Genomic DNA, 18,759 nt, shown 5'->3' with positions numbered 1-18,759 from the left:
TCTGAAACAAAGTTGTTTTCTGAAATTTTCTGGGAAAACCGAAGTAGGGTTCTGGTCACTTTCAGGGGCTGATAATAGCCTCATTCATCCATTCAATCAGCGTATATTTATTGACAACCTACTGTGTGCTAAGTGCTAGATGTAAAGCAATGAATAACAGAGACTTGGTAGTTTACTCTCTATTCGGAGAGAAAGGCAGTAAACAAATAGACATATACATCAAACTAATTGTGATAAGCGGTTCAAAGAAAATGAACGTAGTGCTCTGATAGAAAATTGCAAACAGCACGGTGGCAGCTCAGTCAGAGAAAGCCTCTCAGAAGACATCAAGTCCTAAAGGAAAAGAAGGATCCAGCCATGAGAAGAAGACCTAGGAACGATTGTTTCAGGGGAAGGGAATAGCATGAAAATTGTTTAAGACTCTTGAGAGTCCAACAGGAGAAGTTACTGAGGGCCTGGGCCATATGTGTACAAATGAGGGGCCCACAGACCAGCCTGAAAGAAATAGAAAGGAAACTAATTTGAGGCCTTTTTGCAGTTCTCAGGTTTTGGGGTCGACATGGGGTTCTGAGATGTACGTAGAAACCCCTTCAGTGAACGGCATAGAGCAAGCCAGAACCACAACCAGCTTGAAACTTGCTCACATGGAAAGGCCACAGTGCTTGCCAAGCTGGACTCATGAAGCATCCACGCTACACGAACCAGAGGATAAACGTGGGTCAGAATCAGCCCTGCCAGAGGCAGCTAGGGGTCGGATCTTCTCTTTGTTCTCCACTGTCCATATGCCAGCCAGGAACACGAGGTCAAATGGCAGCGGAAGGGTGCTTGCAGTACCCTAGAACAAATGCTTAAAGCTAGGGTAGGCAACGGGCTCGGGCTACAAGCAGAGGCACACCTATTCACAGCAGGCCTAGGCGAAAGGTTTAGGATGGAAAGCAGGTTTAATAGCCAGGTAGTTTATTATTGGGTCACAAGTTCACATAAGAAAAACATATGATTCCTAACAAAAACAGACATCCAGACAGGGAGGATATTCTTTTCACAATGGACAAGACTCATCTTTTTGGTCTGGCAGCCTTCAGAGATATTGTTCTCACCATTTTCTTTACAGGTCCAAGGTTGCTAAAGGGAGAGATTAATTTTTATTGCTACGATTATCTGCTAAGCAGATGCCCTCGGGCCCTGGATGTATGTTCCATTTTGTTCTGTTAGTGGTAAATAAATTTCCTGAAGGATAATATAATCTGGCCAAAGTATCACCTACGTGGTAACTGTAGGCCAATAGCCATCAGATGTATTTGAAGAACTATCCGGGAAGGCCTTTCTGAAGGTGGGGTGGGGAAGTGCTGGACAAACCCTCAATCATGTGCTTGTTTTGTTTGGCGTTTGCTGAAAGGCACTGACTCTCTGGCAAAAGTTGGACATGAATTCAGTGTTATTCACTTATCTAGCCTGAGCCCAGTCATTAAACTTCGACCCAGAGTTTTCAGTTCTTCCTGGTACAACAGGTTCTGTTGCGGGAGACAAGACTCCTAATGTGAGCCAGATGACACTTATATCCACTCCCTGTCACTGTAAATAGGAGTTAAATCTAACCAGAATTGAACAGAAGCTCTCCAGGCCTAGGTCAGAACTGACTTGGTCCAGGTTATGTCTCCAACTGCTCTGAGCCTACATATTTGTTTGTTTGTTTGTTTGTTTGTTTATTTATTTATTTATTTATAAGAGTCATTTCTTTTGACAACATTGCTATATCTCCGTCAGGGATTCCTCCCACTTGTACTGTATGTGCATGCGTGTGTGTGTATGTGTGTGTGTGTGTGTGTATTTAAGCCAAAGGAAATCTTATCACCCAGGTCCAGCAGTGAGGAGGTTGTGAAGCACGCATCTTTCATCCATAAAAAGATTCCAAACAATTCAGGCAGAAATTTAGCAAATGTTTGGGTTGGTCCCCCTGAGGTGGTGAAAACATAATTTTTGACGAACTTTAAGAGCAGTGCAAGACTTTCCACAAAATGATAACAAAGCCCCGGACACATCAGCATATGCAACTTTTCAAGTCCCAACGTCTGTTCTCTGCAATTCTAGACAGGCATCTAATGGAGCAGCAGGAGGACTCTGAAGTAAACAAAAAAGGGCCTTGAACTCCTAACGCTTTCCCTCTGTGGCAAGTGGCAATGGACAAGTCAGATGCAGAAGGCAAAGCTTGAATCCATCCTTTGTGTCCATAGCGACATTAACTGAACTCACTAAAAAAGCTGGCTCAATAAAAACATTTAGATCAAAGACCCACTCTGTCACATTTTTAAGATATTGTGAGTTATTCTCACCTAACCATGCTTAAGTCTAGAGAATGAGGAGGCAGGCATGGGGAAGATGATGATGGGCAGCTGACATGGCTGGAATATTTGATCGATCTTTATGTTTGAGAGTATTCATTGTAATGGCTGCCAAGAAAAGGGCAAGCCTGTTATTCATCCCCTTTCCTTCAAAAAATAGTTCTTTTAGGGCGCCCGGGTAGCTCAGTTGGCCAAGTATCCAACTTTTGATTTTGGCTTAGGTCATGATCTCACAGTTGTGGGATCGAGCCTTGTGTCAGGCTCCACGCTGATAACACGGAGCCTGCTTGGGATTGTTTCTCTCCTTCTCTCTGCCCCTCCCCCACTTTGTGCTCTCTCTCTCTCTCTCTCTCTCTCTCTCTCTCTCTCAAAATAAATAAATAAACATTAAAAAAAGAAACAGTTCTTTCATGAGTCCCATGCATTTATTCATTCGATCAACAAGCATTTGTTACATGCCAGGCACTGAGCGTGAACAGGATAGGATACGCAATGTTAACAACTAGGAATTCAGTCGTGGTGGTTTTCAAGCAGCCTCTTGAGTCAAGACTCACCAAAGTTCTTTACTTCTAACATTTCTCCATGTTAGTCACACTAAGCCAACACAAAGGTTGGGACATCAACCTTCAGGGAGGAACCACACTATTTGCCCAACCTTGCAAGTTTAGTGAAAGACACACATAAAGAGTGAATGGTGTTTCATCACTCTGTGTGGAGTGCCCCACAGCCCTTTGGTTGCCCCTTTCCATTGCCTTGGAAGAGGGGTACTGTCTTATTCCCCTACTTTTCCCCACAGCCCCATCACTGCCATCATGTACCACCCATGCAGGCTCTTGGACTCACTTTTGTATGTCCACTCCATTTCTAAGCCTTCTTCCAATAAGCTTCGTGTCTAATTGCATTTCCTCTTTTCTGCAAAAAATGAAGGACACAGTGATTGTGACATGTTCTGAAGAGGTTTGCTTTACCAAGAAAGTGGTGCAAACTGGGCCCCACAAGGAAATCAGAGTGAGTCACTCAAGAGCTCTCAGCTTTTGCCTTGCAGGCTGTTGAACTCAAGCTCTGTGGCACCCAGCTCAAGCCCAGTTGTCCCAGCTAAGGAAGGGCCTGACAGGGTCATTTTCTAAACATTAGATTATCCAGAAACATAAGCCAAACAGGGTCAAACTGAATCCCATGTGTTTTTTGTTTTTTTTTTTTTTTGGTATAACTTGAGAAAATGACCAAATACTGACAAGATGAAGAGTAAAGTCAATCTTATCTCATTGGACTGTAGCAGGAAAATGAACGATTCTTAGAAATATGATTCCAACTCCTCTGCCTCAGCAAACATAAGAGAGAGAAAAAAGAAACACTGGAAACTCTCATCATTTTCAATATAACACAAAAACTAATGACACCAATATCTACGCAATGGTACATGGCTGGATTGAAAGTTTGGAAATTGAATAAAAAACAAGCTAGAGTTTGTTCATCAACCTGGGAATGACTGCAGGGAAGAGAAACAAGTTGAAACTTCTGTTCCCACCTAGCACCTGATCTATCATGTTTTAAACACAGTCATTAGTGATAAAGCAAAAACAAAGAAATAGAGGTGAAGCTGGGCCCTACCAGAGAATGAAGTAAGAACCTCACACAGCTTCCTCTTTTCTATAAGGTTAGCAAAAGCTCCCCTTCCTCCATGAAGTCCTCAAGGACTTCACCGACCCACACTTCCTCTTCTGAATTCCTAGAGCACCTATTTTTTTATGCCTCACAAGATGGAAAATTTTCAGATTTTCTTTCACATTGTTCTCTGCTTGTGTCAAGTATATTTTCCTCTATGTCATTACTTAAAACAAGCAATCTACAATCACCTTCTCCTTCTCCTTCTTCTATTTTACTCTCCCACATAGCCTAGTTTGGAGCTGAACATATCAAAAGCATCTAGTGTTTTTGCGTAGATAATTTTGATAAGAGTTTTCCAAAGAGCCACCATGCATGGAAGAACAAAAATGGTTGTTGGCTTATTTCCATTAAGTGAGGCAGGGGGACCTTGGTTGAACACATCCGCTTGCACTGAGTTTTCTTTCAAGTTGAAGCCTTGAATATCAAATTTCATATTTCTTGACGTTCTTCTTATGTCTCTTCTGTCACTCACCCGTTACCAAGGCCCACAGTCCAACCAGGTGACATGCACAACAAAAGAAGAACACCCAATAGTGAAAAACCCATTCTTGTCAAGCTCATAGACGCAAACATCAAAACATGAATGGTCTGTCCATTTTTCCCCAAAGCTGGAGCCCATTTTACAAGTCTCAAGTAAGAACACTGGCCCTTAGGTGGAAAATTTGATCAGCTTCATCCAAGTAAAACTTCATCTTTTGGACACATGGCAGGGCTGCTGAGTGACCTGTGAACAAAGTTGCTTTTCTCATGCACATTTGCCTCGACAAGAAAGGTTTCATCCTTTGGTAAGAAGGCGAGACAGTTTATTTATGCTAGAATTTTATGGCAGGGTTCTCATCAGTGAGGTCTGACATACAGAGAGTGATCAGCTGTCTCATTTTCCTGAGATTGGCGGGGTTTCCTGAGACTCTGGAACTTCCATGCTAAAACCCAGGAACTTCCTCAGCAATCTGGGACTAGATACTGCTCAACCTTCTCAGCTTCTAGACCTACTTCTCCCAGTTCACCTCCCCTGGTGGTCACATGCAAAACCAGTGACCAGGGATGCCCCAGGAATTCCCGGACCCCCATGCCTATTTCCTTGGGATTGCTGTTAATACATGCTTATGGCCCATTTGCTCTCTGGAGTCTATCCTTGGGCAATCTATCATTGCCTGGGGCCTCTTTCACCTTATATACTTCACCCCCAAATGTGAAGCTCACTCCTAACCTTCACCCTCAGCTTGTCTTCCACTCTAAATGCCCACGTGATATTCTTCATCCTCCATCCTGTTAGCTTCTTAAGTGCAACAAAAACTATACCAAACTCAATGGGACCTCTTCATCTATACTTTTTGTTTTTCTGGGGTCTCATATTTATGAAAATGGCTCTGCCATTCTTCCAGACTTTCACCTAGACTTCAGACTTTCCTTTTTTCACAGCCTCCTTCTCCCAAGCTTCCTCCCAAGACTAATTGTGTGTCAAAGCCTGTGTGAGTAGGCAGTTCTCCAGCCAACCACCACCTTTTAGGCCTTTCAATTGCTGTGGCCCCAACCAGTAGAATTATCACCCTTTGCCTCACATTTTTCTCCCCTCCCACCCTGAACCCACCCAGTGCACTAGTTACAGCTCGGATCAGGTCACTACTCCCCTAAACACTTAGAACAGTCTCTCCTTCATCGTAACATAGCCAAACCCACATAGCCTTCAAACCCCAAATGGTACCTTCCCCATGAAGCATCATCTGCCCTATAGAAAATGTTTCTGGTGTCTAAACTCCTTGGGCACATGACTCTTCCATACTCAATATGATTATCTTTATGCACTATCATCTTCCCTTTTGAACCAAAGTCCCTGAGAGCAAAAATTATAATTCATTCGCCTTTTTATCCCCACTTACAATAAATGAGATCCAAGTAAGGTTGGACCTGAGGCTTACTCATGAATGCTGTTGTTTGACTTACAAATGTTTCTTCTATAACCCTGTGTCTTCTGACCACTTCTCCTGATGGAAGTCACCCAGAGGCAAAGGTCTGAGAGTTGAAGGCAGTCACTCCTTTGCCTTACTGCAAGTTTTATCACTGCAGGATTCCCAGCTGCCATGGCAGGCCAGCTAAAGGGGCTTTACCCCCATGGATTGTGAAATAGAGATTCCCTTGAGGTGCAACCTGAATTCTTTCCCTGCCCTCTGTCTTCACCTTCATAATTAGCACACTTTTCCGACAGAGACCAAACACTGCACTTCATTTTGCCCCCTCTTCCATATCCCCTGGGCAGCTATGCTCTGAGATGCCTGTTTCCTGACCCAAGAAACAAAGAAATGTGCTAAACTGTGTCAAAATTTAATTATTTCATATAGGGAAATAAGGGGGTTGGCCTAAGGCACTGCTGTCTGGAGGAAGCAATTCTCATTATTCCTGTCAACTCATCCCTCCATCATGGAGCAAACATTCAGAGGTCCAGAGATTCAGAGGAGGAGAGAATTTGAACTTGCCCTTGGCCCTTTTTCCCCCTCATTCCACTCCTCCCCTAACCCCTCAATTGCAGCATTCCCTGGTTTGGATCTGAGGCCTCAAAAACCAGACATTATAGGGATGGTATGCATAGTTAGAAGAAACACCTCTGCTGAGAAGCTCCTGGGACCCTTTAGATAAGGAAACAGAGCCACAGCCCTTGTCACAACTGCAGGGCCAGCTGAGTCCCACTCTGCAGCCATGTCCACATCTCCTTTGCAGTAATCATACACTTCACTCAATAAATGTTTATCAAACACTTACCATGTGGCTGCTCTGTGGTTACTGACAATAAAAGAGAGTGACATTCAAAACAGTCAGGAATGAGTGAGACAGGGGCATGATGTGGGCACCAGCCAGAGTGTTGGACCAGGGTTTTGAGGAGCACTGCTGTTGCTAGATTATTCCATTTGTTGTTAAATTGTGGGGACATCCCAGGCTTTTCAGGTGAGTGACCAGGGCAGCTGGGGCAGAGCAGGGAGGAGGGGAGAGGGCATTCAGGGGCTTTAGGGGCCAGTTTTTTGTCTACTGGCATTGAATTATTCCAGCAGTTTAATAACTGGTAGGGCCATGCCGGTGTAGGCTGCTGAAGATGAGTCTTTTTTTTTTTTAACGTTTTATTTATTTTTGAGACAGAGAGAGACAGAGCATGAATGGGGGAGGGTCAGAGAGAGAGGGAGACACAGAACTTGAAACAGGCTCCAGGCTCTGAGCTGTCAGCACAGAGCCCGACACGGGGCTCAAACTCACGGACCGCGAGATCATGACCTGAGCCAGAGTCCGACGCTTAACCGACTGAGCCACCCAGGCGCCCCTGAAGATGAGTCTTTGATATGGTAATGTACAAAATAGAAGGAGACCTTTTACCTCACAGATCCCATAGTATATCGTAGGAGATGGATGGCGCTGTGATCTGAATATCTGTATCATTCCCAAAATTCACATATTGGAGTCTTAACCCCCCAAATTTCTGGTATTAGGATGTGGGGCCTGTGGGAGATGATCAGGTCATGAGAGTAGAACCCTCGTGGATGGGATTAGTGCTCCTATAAAAGTGACCTTATAGACTCCCTAGAACCTTTTACCATGTGAGGACACAGCAGGAAGTGTTTGATAGGAGGAGGGCCCTAACTAGAATCTGACCAGGTTGGCATGCTGATCTTGGACTTCTAGTCTAGAAGTGTAAGCAATAAATGTTTGTTGTTTACAAGCAACCAAGTCTGTGATATTTTGTCATAGCAGCCCAAATGGACTAAGACAGAGAGTAATCAAATACTCATACAAAAAGTATAAGATTCTACGTGGGTTAAAAATTACCAAATATAAAACCGTGGCTGTAAATAACATTACAAAGATAGGTATTCGATGCCGTGAGAGCACGCAATAGTAAAATCTGACCATTTCAGATTGATCAGGGAAGGCTTCTTTGAGGAGGCAAGCTTTAGGCTAAGATCTGAAGGATAAATAAGAATTAATCAATCAACGAGGGAATAAAAGTAAGTGCTGAACACAAGGACAACATGTGCAAAAGTCTTGTGGTGAGCGGAATGGGAAGAAGGCAGATATGGTTAGAGGAGAGAGAGGAAAGAGAGTAATTGAAGAGGAAGAAGAAAGGTGTATAGGGACCAATATGGGGCCTGGAGTTCTATCTATCCCAAGAACAATGGCATGTCATAAGTGATTTAAAGCAGTAGGGTGGCATTATCAGATTAACATTTTCATGCTGCCTGCGGCCCAGAAAAATGGCCGGGCCCAGAGTAGGAGGTTGGTGGTAGAGACTTCACTGCTTGAACACCAAGGACACCTAAGGTCCTATGTATGCAGTGTTTTCCTCAGGGCTCTCATCTCTCACCCCAGGAAGAAAGGACTCCTTTCCGCAAGGCAAGGCTCTGACAGGTTTCTCATGTCACTGAAAATAAAGGGGTTATGCAGCAGAGAGAAAAAGCATACAGTGTTTAAAAAAAGACATGCTGTCAACTTCTTCCTTAGTCGTTATAAACTATAATTTATTTAGCACACACCCTGACAGCCCAGTGCCTGACTAAACACTGCCATCCATTGCCTCCTTAATGTTCAGAATGACTCAGCAAGGGAGGTATTATCATCTCCATTTTATACATGAGAGCATCAACACTCAGAGAGGTAACTTGCCAAGGAATCTACAGGATTAAAGCCCAGGACTTCCTGACTGCCACACTTTGGCTTTTAACCCAATAGTGGTTTTTAAATGTGAACATGTGGTTGGCTCCATGCTAACCCTGGCCTTTGGAGCTTAATGTACCGCCATCTTGCCCAGAAGGAATACAGTCTAACGGAGGAGAGGGTCACGCATTTATGTAACTAAGTATAATACAATGTGACGTGGGCTTTGACAGCACACATTAAAACCTTACATGAGGGGCACCTGGGTGGCTCAGTCGGTTAAGCGGCCGACTTCGGCTCAGGTCATGATCTGGCGGTCCGTGAGTTTGAGCCCTGCGTCGGGCTCTGTGCTGACCCCTCAGAGCCTGGAGCCTGTTTCAGATTCTGTGTCTCCCTTTCTCTGACCCTCCCCAGTTCATGCTCTGTCTCTCCCTGTCTCAAAAATAAATAAATGTCAAAAAAATTTTTTTTAATAAAAAATAAAAAAATAAAACCTTACATGATATTTTTCTTCAGGAGGAACAGTGATTTTCTGTTTAGTATTGTAGTCAGTTCAGCATCGCTATGAGGCTAACTTTATTGAATGACTTATGTGTGCCAGGCATTGTGTTAAGTGCTTTAAACATATTCTTTTAATGTAATCCTCAAAGCTACTTCACCAGGAAGCTAGCAATACTGTCTACATTATGCAGGTGAGGAATTGAGGCTCACATCAGTCAAGAAAAACCCCCAGGATCACAAAGAACACAGATAGGACAAATAACTCTCTGTGGAGAGCCAACTAATACTGAAGAGTGATAACTTTAAATCTACATGAAACTGGAGATGTGTTCTGAAATGGAAAACCAACCCCAAGCTGATGCAAGACACAGCGTGTTAAAACTAACCCTAAACACCCCAACCACGGGAGTCTGACTGCAAAACAGGTTAGCCTCCCAGAGTCAGGATCTATGGGCAAACTGTTCCTACTTCTTGGAGTTGTTTTGACATTAAAATGTGAAAGTTCTTAAAATAAGGAGGGGGGCAGAGGCTCCAAGGAATGTTAAACTAATTTGTGGCAAAAAAGAGAAAGTTTAATATTCATTAAGGGGTTTTCATTTCAAATGATCGTTTTACCATACTGATGTCTAAATTGGGGAGCAGGGAGAAGAGGAAGAGAGTCTTACTTAATCCCTTTCCTGAATTTGCCACAGAGAATGCACGGCAGAGGGCCATAGGGGTTTCAAGCTCCTCCTGCGAAAGCTGGGGTCTGTGGCTGCCGAGACCCTACCCAGCTCTTCCTGGCTGCTCATCCACACCCAAGGGCCAAGCCGGCTTTGCCAAGAGTCAGCATGTCAATCCCTGCCGTCTCCAGCACTTACTCAGGGATCCTGTGTATAGATCTTCTCCCAGAGGCAGAAGCTTTGCCTGGATTATATCTTCATTATTTCATCTTTAAATCCAAAGAACAAATGTTGGACTCCAAAATCCTAGGAAATATCTGAAATCCAACCCAGCAAATCTCCATAAATTAAAAGTAATGTTCAGCCTCAAATAGAAGTTGTCATTTCCAAAAGTCAGAAGGGTGTGTATGTCTAGGGAGCAGTCTGGAATGAATGCTCTGGGCTCCGGCTGCCAGGATCTACCTTGCTAACCAGAGCTCCTTTAGTCCCCTTGGGGTGGGGGTGGAGGTGGGGGTGCAGAAGGGGGTGGGGGCAGGCGCTGAGAGTCTCTGAGCTGAGGTTCATCTTTGCACTCGCTACCTACAAGGCAGACTTTGTGCTGGTTTCCTGGGAGGACACAATATGCTCAAAGTCTTGCCTGTCCTGAAATGTATTTATTCATTCACACATTTCATCATGAATTCTCCAACTCTGTATTTAAAACACATATGCCAGGCATGAGGCTAGATGCACTGATGGTTCATCAGTGAACATGCAGTCACCAGAATTTCAGCCTTCAGGTTTATTCCTTATTGCATCATTAGTGCATCTACACATGTTGCTCAGTGGAAGGCTCATTACAATACATTATTACATCAGTACCAACTGATAAATCAGGGTCCTGGAAGCACTCGATGGTTGATTAGTTTCACGCAGGGAGAACACCTGCAGAAAAACTTCTGGAGAGGAGGGAAGGAGAGGGGAGGAAAGAGGGGAGACTCAATAGCACAGAAGAGGCCAGGACAGACTCAAGTAAGCCTGGCAAGGGTCAGGGACACCCAAGGACACTGTCACCAGGAAGGTGGTGTCACCAAATCCAAGATGGGGAAAGAGAAATGAGGAGAAACTGGAGAATCCAAAAAATGAAATATATATGCCCTTAAAATCTTGCTGAGGTGGGGAGGCCATATCCTGCATTTACTCAAAAACACCAGCTTTGGAATGATAGGGCACATGCTGGGCACAAGGGGGCTACAAAACACCACAAGGGTTAGTTTCCCTCACTCATGGTGTTCACCACAAAGCAAGCCACCAGACCCATTAAAGACCTTTTAACACTTTACAAGTGACTGATTAAAGTCATCTCTTATTTGAGCTAGTGTAATAAGTTTTTCTTTTTTTGCCTCATATCGCCCCTGCTGCCTCCCAACCCCCACATGAACTCAATCTCCACACCTGTGCTGTGTTATCTGAAAAACACCTGCTTGGAAAACTGCCTTGCTTGAAAGGGTTGTGTTCAAACCGATGTTCAAGGGCCACTGAGGTCAAATTTAAGCTTCCATATCTACTAAACCAGAATTTCTGGAGATATGGCCTTGGAATCTGCACGTTAAACACATATGGAAATAATTCTTATGCACGATCCAGTTTGAAGAGTAACCCATGGATAGAAAAGTTGATTAACAAGGCTGGATGTCGTTCATAACAGATCCTAAACTAGTTTTCTGACTTCATCTGAAGCTATTATAATACTCCTAGCCTTACAGCTTTGTAACATACATACATTCCCTGAACTCCCTTGTGCCATTTTTTATGCAAATCCCTTTGCCTGGGAATCCCACATGCTCTGCTCCCAGTCAAACCCCAAACGGTGCACAAACACACACATGCACACATACTATCCACTTGGAAAATTCTGGTTCATCTCTGAACCAGAACAAATGTCACTATCTTAATATCTTCTCCTGGACACTTCAACTTCTGGTAAAATGCACCATTCTCCCATCATGTATCTATAGCCCTGTATACATTCTGTTTTGCTTCACCAATGCCATTGTAAGATAATACTGAATCTGTGTTAAGTGGCTGTGCTCCCTGTGCACACATACACACAACATCTCTACAGTCCAAGTGCCCAGGGCTTAGTGTTCTACAATCTTACATTGAACTGGAGCTACTCAAACTGTACAGATAAAGCATGTTAACATCTTTCCCCAACTTGCCTATTTAAAAAAAAAAAAAAAATTTACTTTTCCTCTTACCTCCAAGGAAGTCATATATGATCCAGTCTTTCAACCCATAAAGGATTTCCCCCATTTACTTACATCTTCTTTACTTTCTGTCAGTAAGATTTTTAATATTCTGGTTAGAGTGTTGGCATTTCTTTTCATATGTTCATTCCTGCATATTTAATGTTGTTGATGCTCTAATTGCTTTTTCATATTTTAAATTCCAGTTCCTTGTTGCAGACATATAGAAATGCAATTAATTTGTGTACGTTTACTTTGTATTCAGTGACTTTCTTAAAGTCACTGAATTTTTATATTAATTTTAATAGTTTACCTATAGATTCTTTAAATCCTCTATACACACAAATAATACCAGTTTATTTACTTATATTCCCATTTTTATGATTTCATTTTTTTTGACTTACTGCACTGGTGACTTCTAATACAGGTTGAATGGAAATGGTGATAAATGATGTAATTGTTCAATACTGCATACCAGGTAAAACACCTTTTAATACTTTAAAATTAATAATGTTCCCCTTAGATCTTTAAATGCTGAGTCTTTTTTATGATTATTTTAGCAATAAGTGGGGGTTTCATTTTATCAAATATTTTCTGTATCCATTTATATAAGTATATGGTTCTTCTCTTTTGTAATACTTATGTGGTAATGATGTCAATTGTCGAGCGGTAAGCTAACCTTCCATTGCTAAAATAAACTCAAGTTGGCCATGACATCAAATCATTTTCATATGTCACTGAATTCATTTTGCTAACATTTTATTAATTACTTTTATATCCGTGACCATGAGAGAAGTTAGCCTGTGAAATTTTTTTCTTATACTTTGTCAAATTTTGATAATCGAGTTTTACTGGACTTATGGAAAATGTTAACAAGTGTTCTACATTTTCTACTCTGGAAAGCTTGTGACCCAGTGCTCTCCCTTTCAGCCAGAAATAGATATTCCTCTCTTTTTTTCCCCATACACACCATACCTTTGACAGGAGAACATACTAAACTATAAGAGGGGAAGGTGGCTGAGATAATACTAGCTTCAAGGACCTGGAAAACTCTCAAAATTGTGACTTAATAATATGTGCATTGGCTTTGCATTGTAAGCCCTGCATACATATTATTTATGTGTGAGTACACTTTATCCTTAATATTAATGTGTGAATAGACTTAAAATATAACATTATATTTTATTACAAATATTGTTACATAGCATTGCCAAACTATCACTGTCTTTGACCCGTATACATACCCTTGAGTTATGTGAAATACACACACTGTATTTTTTTTTATTTTTTAATCTTTATTTATTTTTGAGAGAGAGAGAGAGAGAGAGAGAGAGAGAGAGAGATACAGAGTGTGAGTGGAGGAGGAACAGAGAAAGAGGGAGACACAGAATCCGAAGCAGGTTCCAAGCTCTGAGCTGTCAGCACAGAGCCCCATGTGGGGCTCGAACTCACGAACCGTGAGTTCATGACCTGAGCTGAAGTTGGATGCTTAACCAACTGAGCCACCCAGGTGCTCCTACACACACTGTATTTAATCCTGCTCTACTGTATTCAAGCAGACCTTCAATATAGACTAATGGTATTGTGATTATATATAAAATTACTTTACGCTTAGAACCAAAGAACCCGTTTCAGTATAAGTGTTGGCTAATCCTCAGTTTCTAACGCAAATTAAATCTTTCAGATATTGTTGCCATTGTTAATTTGCTTGGTAAAGATGCTTATCTGGTTCTCTTCTATTAAAACAAAGTAAAGTTTAGAATACAGTAAATCACAGTACCTGGCAATGACCAACAAACACTGGATGAATGTATCAATAAAATAATGAAAGACTAGAAAGTTATCCATCCTCTAAAACAAGAGTTGGCAAACTAGTCCATGGACCAAATCCAACTCTCTCTGACTATTGAAAGAAATGTGTATTCGACACAACTACACCCATTTGTTTCTATGTATTCCCTTTCAAAGTTGAATGTCTTCTGCATTCAGGGTTGAATAGTTGCAACAGAAACCATGTGGCCCCCACAAGGCTAAAATATTTGCTATCTGGTCTTTACAGGAAAAGTGTACCAACCTCTGCTCTAACACATGATATTCACTAAATAATCGGAAAGTAGCCAGAATGCATCCCCCTGTCCTCCAGGAAGGTCTATACACACGAAATCTTTTTCAGTTTACTGTTGAAGGAATAAAGGATGTGCCAGAGGTAAAGATGCTGGTGACAAAAAATGACTCTGAATTTTTTCTTGAGGAAGGAAGGTCAAGTCTATTGTCAAAGGCCAAGTCTCTACAGCTAACACTCTTTTCTGAATCACTTTGTATTGTCCAGCTTTTCCTCTTTTCCTCAGTGGCTTTGGTTAAGTCTTTTCCAGGAATTTCAGGATTTTCATTGCCACTTTTTTCAATAACAAGACTTCACTGAAATCAAATAAAATAGTGTTTCAACAAAGTGGATTAAGATGATCATGACAATTCAACAGATGCCTGGACCATAAGAAAAAGTTTCTTACATATAGCCATCTTAACTTCTCTCTTTTTGAAATGGATAATCCCTGACTCTTAAACCAAACTGGCCATCAATCCAAGTGCTGCAGTGTGGAAATTCTACAATTCTGTATACTGCCTCAGGAATATTCGTTTTCAATGTCCATTGAAACGATTTTATGATTTACTATATTCCGTGTTTAGGAAAATGAACAACACTTGTATATTACTTTTTGACTCAATTCATAAAATTTTTTCTTTCACCTTTTTTGGATATTTCATGCATTAGGAAAAGTATACCTTAAAATATAATCTTTGAACCCACAATTTCAGAGAAGGAAGGAAGAAAAGAACCAGGAAGAGTATTTACTTTTTGCATGCCACAAGCAATCTGGCTCTCAGAACAAAAGAAAGTAATGGAAGGGACCAGGAGCAATAATATAAAAGAAAGAATTCCTGAATCCTAGACCTGGTGATCTTGAATAAACTTGTTAACATCTAAGCCTCAGTTTCTTGATCTGGATAAAAGAGAAATATAGGAGAACTCCCAAAGGTCTCATCTCCAAACACTATCACGGTGGGGATTGAGATTTTAACATATGCATTTGGGGGGAAGCCAGAGACTCAAATATTCAGTCCACAGAAAATATTAAGAAAATATTACCAAGTAGGTCTCCTGGGCCTTTCAAATCATACTATATAGAGTGATTTATTTCATTTCCTTATGCCTGAGGCTAAGTCTAGCCTTAGGTCAAATGTCCAACATTTTTTAAATGGAAATATTCAGCTTATTTGACAATGTCAATGTTAATTCTACTAAGTTGACTTTATACAGAAACTTTGTTAAGCTTCTATGTGTTATAAAATTGGCCACAGTTCAAAGGGACATTTATATACATTAATAGAAATGAGAGAGTATAAATAGAGAAAAAGCAATTTAGTATACATGGAGAACAATTTAGCAATAGCCATGAAGATTTAAAATGCCCTTACCACTAGACCCAGAAAGACACTTCTGGCAATTTCTTTTATGGTTATACTTGCACAGGTGCAGTGTTTTCATTGTTTCTTAGTTATCTTAATGAATATAAAAATATTAATTGCAATATTATTTTAATAGCCAGGATTGGAAACAACATAAATGTGATCTTCAATGAATTAATAAGTACTTTTTAATTTATTAATTGGTCAAATAAATTATATACATTCAAACAACAGAATGCTCTGCAGTTTTTAAAAATAATAATGTAGCACTCAATACTTATAGGAAATAGGGTGGCCTGGGTGGCTCAGTTAAGTGTCTGACTCTTGATTTTGGCTCAGACCATGATCTCACAGTCATGAGATTGAGCCCTGCTTAAGATTCTCTCTCTCCCTCTCTTTCTGTCCATCCTCAGCTCACTCTTTCTCACTCTTAAATAAAAAATTAAGGGTGCCAGGGAGGCTCAGTAGCTTCAGCATCCACCTCTTGATTTCAGTTCAGGTCATGGCTCCTGGTTTATAAGATCAAGCCCCCATGTTGAGCTCTGCACTAAGAGTGCTGAGTCTGCTTGGCATTCTCTCTCACCCTCTCTCTCTACCCTTCCCCTGCTTGCATGCTTGCACGTGCTCTCTCTCAAAACAAATATTAAAAATGAAACTATTTAAAAAATAAAATTAAATAAAAATTTTTTAAAAAATTAAAAAATCAAAAAACTAATAAATAAACAAACCTTACAGGGAATAGCCTCTAAGATACTGGTAAGTGAAAACCAATACAGAATGTTGCGTAGTATACCGCTATTTGAAGGAAAAAGAGATAGTATGTGCATATGTGTTTGTGTACTTACACACTTTTTTGTGTGCTTAACCACTAAGACCACCTCTGGAAGAATTATATAAGTAAGGGGTGATTATATAAATATATATAAATAAATGGTATACTATATAATTATATAAGATGGTTGGCCTGGGACAGGGAGCTGGGAAGCCAAGGAGTGGGATATGAGATCACATTTTACTATACCCTTTTTTATTTATTTTGAATTTTGGTTCAGAAACATATTACTCAAAGAATGACTTTCTGAAAGTAAAGTTGGCAAATGAAGCTTCCTATTATAGTTTCAGGTTACTTTACGGACTGTTAATGACTGGAACATTTGGAAAATTTCACAACTAATAAAAAAATTATGTTATACTTTCTTTTCCAGAAAATCTAAAACGTGACAGTTCTTAGTTTCCATGATGATTTCCTTTGCTTCCATTCTGATTACTGTAGAATAGTTAAGCTTCCAGATTAGATTCCAAATTAGAATAGTTAAGCTTCCAGCTCATTTGCAAGAGGAATTCATGAATTTTCCAATGGTAATAAACAGTCAAAAAGAAATGGACAAAATTTTGCCAAGGTTTGCACCAGTACCAGGATGTTCAGGCACATCATAGAATGGGGGTTCTCCTCAAAATTTCCTGAGATGACTACAAAAAACAAATGGAGGTAAAAAATTCCAGACAGACTCATAGAATCCTGATTAGGACTCAGTTCTCTCCAGGACTAGAGGAAGGTCATGGCAGGAATTATGCATTCACCATTTTGCCCCAGTCATGGAGGTATGCCAGCATTTTAGTTAGGGGCTAATGCGGAAAGAGGCAGAAGATAAATGCAGGACAGGTCAGGGTTGGGGATGTTAAGATCAATGGGGCAAGGTGCAAAGGGACAGGGTACCCCAAGGCAGACAGATGAGATCTCTGGGTCCTGGCTTCTGGATCTGGGCTATCTGGTCTGATGTGTGAAGATAAACAGCATAAATCTTTAGGTGGTAGTGAAACACTGGTATCTCGGATAGGCAAGGGCTAAGGCCATGTGCAGGGAGAGAGTTCCAACCTAATTTAAATTCAGATCCTACCTATAGCTAATTCACCCTGGTACAGGGTCCAGCTGCTGGGAAGAAGAAGCCAGAAAACACAAGCTGAGAGGTTCAGCTCCTTGCATGTAAACCTGTGTCGAGAGCTGCAGCCCCAGCATAGAGTAGGCAACCTTGAAAGATACAGAGGAGAGGCTGAAGTTGGAGAGCACCCAAGAGAAGACTCCTCAGACTTACGCAGATACATGGGACCAAGAAGTCAAGCAGCAAGACCAAGCCCAGACCTCATTCATTAGGAGAAGAGTGTGAGTAATTTCGAAGCCATGATCCTTAACTTGCTGCTCCTTTTTTATAGTTTTATTTTTCTTGCACGGAGAACTCAATCTGATGTGTTCCATTATTATTACTCGACTAATTACTCCCAACGAGTACCTCCAAGCCTGTTCTTACACGCATTCTTCGGTACTTCCTTCCAAGGCTTGATTGTTTCTTTGCTTGCTTTATTCTCTAACTACAAACTAGACATTTGCTATGGGTGTTCTACTGTCTTTTTAAACCCAACACGCCTTAAGCCAACATCTTCCTTTCCCTGCATGTCCTATCACCCTCCTTCCTTCCCTTCTCCCCAAATCCTTTGTTGTGTCACCCATATCTCCATTTATCACCCAAGTTCAAAACCAGACACCTGATTTTTCTGCCATCTTCTTAAAAGTCCAGAATTGCAAAGTTCAGTCATTCATTCAAGTATTATATTGAAGGCAAATTAACGGCAAACTATGTCTCAGGTACTGTCTCTCCTTAGAGATACACTTTCTCTCTGTCCATTCCTTCCTATTTCCACCACCATGCACAAGATATTCATTACCTATGTATTCATTTATTTCCAGAGCTCCATATCATACCTCCACGATTCTGATGTTACTCCTGTTTACATCTTTACATAAATTTTAAACTTATCACTTCATGTAGATACTGCATTAAAATTGTCCAATGCTTAACTGCCTCCTTCTCTAGACTGTAAGCTCTATAAGGGCAGGTTGTATCCCCAGGGTCTACATTAGTATCTGAAGTAGAACAACGTCCAAGAAAATTTATTTAATAAATTCTCAAACAACACCCAGTGCTCATCCCAACAGGTGCCCAATTTGACAATAAATTTCATATTAAAAAATGATAAAATAAAATAAAATAGTACCCAAAATAAATAAATAAATAAATTCTCAAGAACTCAATGACTCCCTATAATTAGTTGCATCAAACCTCTATAGTTCTGCTTAATTTTCATGGTCCCTCATTATTTGGCCAAAATTTGTCTATTTTATACTATATTTCCCTGTTTTGCCACCTGCTTCATCTGCACTTCCCAGACTTATTCCTTCACAACCTTCAAACCCTCGTACGA

The 18,759-nt window shown here is 41.0% G+C and overlaps 1 long non-coding RNA gene across 2 annotated transcripts in view; it reads right to left on the bottom strand.

Moving 5' to 3' along the window:
- Window positions 1-18,759, bottom strand: part of LOC131516774 (uncharacterized) — a 134,719-nt gene that overhangs the window by 16,095 nt on the left and 99,865 nt on the right. The window contains exon 4 of one of the 2 annotated variants that reach the window (XR_009264231.1): window positions 3,183-3,251. This is a non-coding gene — a long non-coding RNA (uncharacterized LOC131516774). Of the gene's footprint in view, window positions 1-2,761; window positions 3,252-18,759 lie in introns of those variants that run through there. The other variant, XR_009264230.1, reaches the window with a different exon arrangement.

This window comes from Neofelis nebulosa, chromosome 7 (assembly GCF_028018385.1).
Source record: "Neofelis nebulosa isolate mNeoNeb1 chromosome 7, mNeoNeb1.pri, whole genome shotgun sequence".
Classification (NCBI taxonomy): Eukaryota; Metazoa; Chordata; class Mammalia; order Carnivora; family Felidae; genus Neofelis; species Neofelis nebulosa.
Note: the sequence above shows the minus strand (reverse complement) of the source record. Positions and strands in the feature narration are given on the sequence as shown.